This window comes from Chinchilla lanigera, unplaced genomic scaffold, assembly GCF_000276665.1.
Source record: "Chinchilla lanigera isolate Chin_1 unplaced genomic scaffold, ChiLan1.0 scaffold00033, whole genome shotgun sequence".
Lineage (NCBI taxonomy): Eukaryota > Metazoa > Chordata > Mammalia > Rodentia > Chinchillidae > Chinchilla > Chinchilla lanigera.
In genome coordinates, this window is record NW_004955434.1 from 3,103,059 (window position 1) to 3,109,551 (window position 6,493).

The following is a 6,493-nucleotide window of genomic DNA, read 5'->3' on the forward strand; positions in this document are numbered from 1 at the left end:
AGACATGAAGGCACTAAAAATATTTGAGTGACAATTTGAAATTTGATAAAAATCCTAAATCCACACATGCAAAAAACGTGATGAATACCAACCAAGTTTGTGTGTATGTCTACACACACATATACACATATATACATACCCAAAACATATACATACAAATTGCCTAAAATCACTGAGAAAGCAAAGATCTCAAGAGAAGATATACAGGGAAGATGCATTACATATGGAGAAAGATCACAGACGTTATCAGAAACTGTGCAAGTGAGATAATGCAACATCTTTAAAGTATGAAAAACAAGGCTGCAATCAAGAATTTTACATCTAGTGAAGGTATCTCTCAAATTAACAGTACACACTGGTTTGATGAAACAATGCCTTGCTAGCCTACTGTTACAGAAAATAGCTCAGTGCAGAGGTCCTGTGGACTAGGGTCATGAGAGCCGCTCGGAAGCTGTAAACCAAGAGGACCTTGCACAATACATGCGGAGACTCCCTGGAAGCCATTCTTCCCCTGACAGTACAGGCTGTGGTGGAGCCCCGGAGAAGTCTGCAGCAGGATTCCTTCTGCCTGTGCTGACAGTTGGGGAGAGGACACTAACTGGTTGTGGGGTCCCAATGCGATGGGAGGCTGGAGAGAAAACGCTACAAAAAATGGCTTTGGCCCCAGACAGTTCACTTGATTTTTGACAACTCTTAGGCTGTAACTACTTGTTAGATCCTTCTTGCATATCTCTGTCTTCCTGAGAAGCCACTTCTAAAATACCAACATATATTACAGCAGTCATTGATATTTTCCTACTAATCTATCCATAACTCTGTAATGTTTGTATTGTTCCTATCCTATTTCATAAATGGATGCATGTTTATTATTATGTGTTTCCTACAACAACCATTGAGAATAGTTAATGATTATTCAATAGGTCACTCCTGTATAGTTGTATTTATTTTCTTTTGAAGATACCTAAGTAGAGTACAACAACTATTGATAATCTCCTACCTCTTTTGTCTGTAACTCACTATTATTTGCCTATTTGTTTTCCTGAGAAACTATGTAAAACAATAACCATTGATAATTTCCTACCACTTTGTCTGTAATTTGGTAAGCCCTCCTCCATTATTATTATCCATTTCTTACTCTATAAAGAAAAAAAAAAGAAAGAAAAAAGAAAATAGCTCAGTGGTTGCCTCTTACCAGGATGTTGACTAAAGAATTTGGGGAATGATGGGAATTGTCTCTGTTTTGATCACAATGGCTGCACTGTTGAACAGTTGCCTTAAACGTCATTATACATGTAAGAGAGTTTAATTAAATTTAATTTATAGTTTGATTAAGTTGATTTTTAAGAAATTATTTCCAACAGTTGCAGTACTTTAACTTTCAGTCTCCTTGGCAAATCCATGATTGTCTCACTCTGGTTAAAACTCACATGCTGCACCCTCTGCAATTCCGGATGAACAGAAATGTGGAGCTCAGCCTTTTGAAACCTCCTGACAGTCACCCACACTGGTTTATCAGCAAACTGCGATATTTTCATGAAAAACTCTCCCCCAACACACCAACCTGGATCCAAAGTACATTCTGATACCCCTAGATGTGTTTAGAGTTCTCTGATTTCTGAAGGAGACTAAGACAACCTCCATTCCATCCACTGAGGATAAACTGCAGCCCCAGTAGCATCACAGTCAGAATAAATGCAACATCTATACCTTTCTTGTTACAATTATAAACTTCTCAAATTACTACAACAATGGATTCAACAGGCAATTCAGAAACACTTCACAGCGTCTCTCTAGTCTTTGGTGTTTTTTGTTTTTTGTTTGTTTGTTTTTGAGACAAGGTCTGGCTATGTAGGTCAGGCCATCCTTGAACTCACTCTGTAGCCCAGACTGGCCTCGAACTCATGGTAATCCTGTTGCCTTTGCCTCCCAAGTGCTGGGACTACAGGTATGTGCCCCCACGCCTGACTCAACAGTGTCTCTCTTCAATACTTCACTGGAACATCTGAGAAAAAGATTCTCAACCTAAAGCTTGAGTGGATTTGGGGATCTCCTGAAGAGCTTGTTTCTAATGTATATTTTATTGCCACTCCCACTGTGGTTTCTCTTGTATCAGTAAACTGGGGTGGACACTTCTATTTGCGTCAAACCCCTGATTCAGGCAAACCAAAGGGAACACTGAGAAATAACAGCCAGAGGGTTCATATGGACTAGGGAAAATATCTGGAGGACCCCAGGAGTAGAACTGGCCTAGGGACTCATGGAAGTTGGAGCTCCAGCAACTAAAAGCCCCTGAAGGTAAAGACATTGTCAGAAAGAAGATTGAAAAGGGCCAAGTTGTTTTCAGTGCAAAGTTCAAAGGGAAGTTCAGGTAGCACTGCTGTAAAGTGGTGATCCATCTCAGTTTCCCAGGCCACCCAACCACCCTTCAGTGAGTGTACACCTGCTAGGCTCTTGCTGTTGAAGTGCAATATTTTCCATTTTATCTAACTTGTAATATTTAGCTATCCCCCTATGTCTTGGAAGCAGACTCTGAGATGGAGATTTGCAGGCTGGAGGCTTACTATACAGTGCTCGTGGCGTAAGTGATACTGCAAAGGGATGGAAGCAGGGATGGGAAGAGGAGTTGGGCTGCTAAGCTGATGGCCTCAGCTGACTCCTCAGGGAGCTTGAAATAGGAATGAGCCTTTAGCACTGTCTCAAGTTGGGGACCTCCACCTGGACCAGTCATCAGCTGTGCCTAGAAAAAATGCCAAGACTTGGGGCAGCAGCAGTCTTGACAGCAAAGGCAATTCCTGAGAAGGCAGGTAGCTGCGAACTATCCCAGCAATGCTCTCAGCAGCTGAACAGAAAATTCCTCAAGGCCCAATGGGGAATTTGAATGTTATGTACTGTAGTTTATCACTACATATTATATTTCCCCACTTTTTTGCAATGCTTTTTAAAATAGTCTTTTAAAATTTTTTACTAGTACATGTTGCAGAACACAACAATTGTATTCATTGTGGGGAGTTGGCATAAGTATGTAACATGTCTTAATTCTTTTGCAGGTGCTTTTTAAGAATAGTGTTAATGCTGTGCTTGAACATTTTCACCAGGAAGTCTCATGGCCAGTGAATTTGCTGATGTTCTACAAGGACCTCTTGTTCTCCCTGTTGGTCTATTCCCCGGGCAAACTCTTATTCATCCTTCAGTTATCAACTCAAAGGTCACCTCCTCTTTGAAACCTTTTGGTGTTTGCCTTAGTTACTTTTTTTCTCATTGCTCAGACAAAATACTTGATGTCCAAGATTAAGGGAAGAAAGGTTTATGTAGCTCACTGTTTGCAGAGGTTTTAGTCCATTTAGCTGGCTCCAAGGCAGGGTGGCATGGTGAGGGGCAACAGTTTGTGGTAGTGGAAGATACCAAAAGCAAACAAGAGCAAAAGGGGGAAGCAAGCCTCTTTTCCTCCTTTCTATGCATGCTACCTGCCGTAGGGTGTATGTAGCACTCATACCTCCAATCCCAGCAGTAGACAATGAACCAGTCACATACTCTATAGATCTGGCTCCCTCTGGAAAGCCTGCCCCCATGACTATATGAGGCTCTGGGGAGACATCCAGACACAAACCATAACAGTGTTCTTCAGCGAGCATAGGCTGACCATCTTCTGTTTCCCCAGGGACCTCCAGCTGTCTCAGGAACTAGTCTGCAGTGTTATTGCTGTTTGCATGTGTTTTTCACACCTTGGATGTAAGATCTTGGGAAAGGGACCGTGCCACTGTTTTATTTGTGTAGCACGACGTCCTTTCACAGAGCATCCTTATTTGTTGAGTTCTGTTTATCGATATGAACACAGCAAAGGCCCTGTGATCTTGGTAGCCGGCCCCTCCTTGTGGTCTTGGGGCTCAGCTAAGATGCATGAGTATCTGAGGCAGCCTAGTGATTTCGCATTCTGCCAGCATTTTGTTTTCACTTGTACCATTTTGTAAGAATAAAGAGAATATGAATTTTGAAATGTCTGCTTTCAGAAAGAAATTTTATTACCAATATATTTTCCATTGGTCAAAGTTGGATCAGTGTTCTTTTCAAATAGAAGTCTAAGAGAAATGTTACTCATCCTTCTGTACTTCTTGTCCTCTTTTGTGCATTCAAAAATTAATGTGTGCTTTAAAAAGTAGTGTGATTGGAAACAATCCAAAAATTAAAATTCAGATGCTAAAATATTCCTTTTTTATTTGTTCATAGTGGTAGGGACTGAATCCAGAGCTGTATATATACTAGGAAAGGTACTACTAAGCTACAGCTGCAGGCCTAAATTATTTACTCTTGGTTAACAAACTACATCACTTATTCTTTATTACCAAATATTTTAGCAGACAATCAACTTTTAGCTGATTGTCCACAAAATAATAAGGATCTGGGTACAGAAAGCTGAGTTACCTAGAAATGATTTCCTACTGATTCTAGCAATGTGTTAGTGCTCTTTGTAGACTGGTACGTGAGGTGTAACCGACCAGCCCTCCTATTCTGACCACATGGAATTTCATTTCCTGATGCACAAAATAAAATTTCCCCCAGTAATTCTAAGGTTCCTTCCCACTCTAACATTCTTCGATTATATGGCTTTATCTGTATGGAAACATAAGATGGCTATTTAAATGTTTTGATACCTCACAGGCAATCTAAAATTTAGAAGATGTCATCACAGAGTGTGGTTTCTATTTAAAGGTCATTTTCATTTAAGATCTCTCTTTTAGTCATTCCTATTTTTCTTTGGGTGACCCAACTCAAATTTTTGCTACATGAAAGGCTTCATATGAACGCATATGATGTAAGATATTTTTAGCCAGAAATCCATATGCTCTATAAAGGGGGAAAGAGCCTTTTAGTATAAATCAGTAATATGGTACTTAGAGAGAGTAAAAAGAAAACAAAGCTTGAGAATTGCATCTAATTTCCTTCTCTCCATTTTCTCACATAATGCATCTTTTGCAGTTACAAATATAGGACTCATTTCTAGGGGACTAGAGAAACATGTGGAATCTCTGAGAAGAAATAACAAAAACACTAAGTTAAATGGTGTGCAGAGTAGAGAAAGCTGGAACAAAATGACACGTTTTGAGAGATGGATGGCATCTTCAAACACATCACACTTATAGTATCCGTGAAGCTTGGACCAATTTAAGGTGCCATATTTGATAGATTCCTGGAGAACTGAAGAGAAACTAAGTTGCTATTGTTGTTTTTCTCCCCTGCACTCAGTTTTAAAGCTTTATTACTTTTGGGAAGATAAATTTCTTCTTTTAGCATTATCTATCTCCTTCTATAAGATATATTACTGTAGTCCCTGGCCATTTGGGAGCCAATAACAGTTATTTCTATTCTGACTTCCTCCTGACCTTACAATGAATGCTTTCAGGCAACAATCTTAAGAAAACAGGAGTTGAAGTGGTGCTATAGAAACCCAGGCTGTGGAGCTGGAGAGGGTCTCCGACAAAAGCATGCTGTGGCTGTGCTCCTGCTCTGCGCTCAGTGTCCTGGGAAACCTAAGGAGACGCAGGCAGAAGGGGTCTCTGCGGGAGGAAGGACCATGTCACTCTACCTTGGACTTCCCAGCCAGCCAGCTGTGCGCCAGGAACAGACCCTGCAGCCTTAGGTTTAATAACGTAGTGAGATCTTACGACAATGAGGCACCCTCAGTGCCTCACTGCTTAACTTGGCATGAAGCCCTTAATCTTCATTTCTTTCTCTTCTGCAGGCTGAGGAGATGAACCAGGAAATGGCAAGGGGCTCTTTCAGTTGGGAACATTCTGTCTTTTCAAGACACCACACCCAACAATAAAGTGATGTGTATTTCTCTCTCAACTGCCTGATTGTGTTGTCCATTGATTTGAGAAAATTCAACATAAACAAGAATCTTGAATTTTATTTTATTTTATTTTGTTTTATTTTTTGAGACAGGGTCTCACTATGTAGTTCATGCTAGTCTTGAACCTAGCACATAGCATGGGCTGGCCTTGAACTTGCAGCAATCCTCCTGCCTCAGCCTCTCAAATGCTGAGATTACAGGAGTACACCACCCCACCACACTTGGTTAGAATCTTGAATTTTAAAAAAAAAATTTAAAGAATTGGTATTTGTGCTGTCAAAGTACCTTTTCCCTTAGATATATTAATTAGCTAATTAATTTTTTACTTTTAGTGCTACTTAGGGTTGAACTCAGGGCTTCCACACTGAGCTACAACTTTGATGTTTTTCTCTTTTCTTTTCTTTTTTTCCTTTCCTGTCCTTTCCTTGCCTTGCCTTTCCTTTCCTTTCCTTTCCTTTCCTTTCCTTTCCTTGCCTTGCCTTGCCTTGCCTTCCTTTTCCTTTCCTTTCCTTGCCTTTCCTTTCCTTTCCTTGCCTTTCCTTGCCTTGCCTTCCTTTTCCTTTCCTTTTCCTTTCCTTTCCTTTCCTTTCCTTTCCTTTCCTTTCCTTTCCTTTCCTTTCCTTTCCTTTCCTTTCCTTTCCTTTC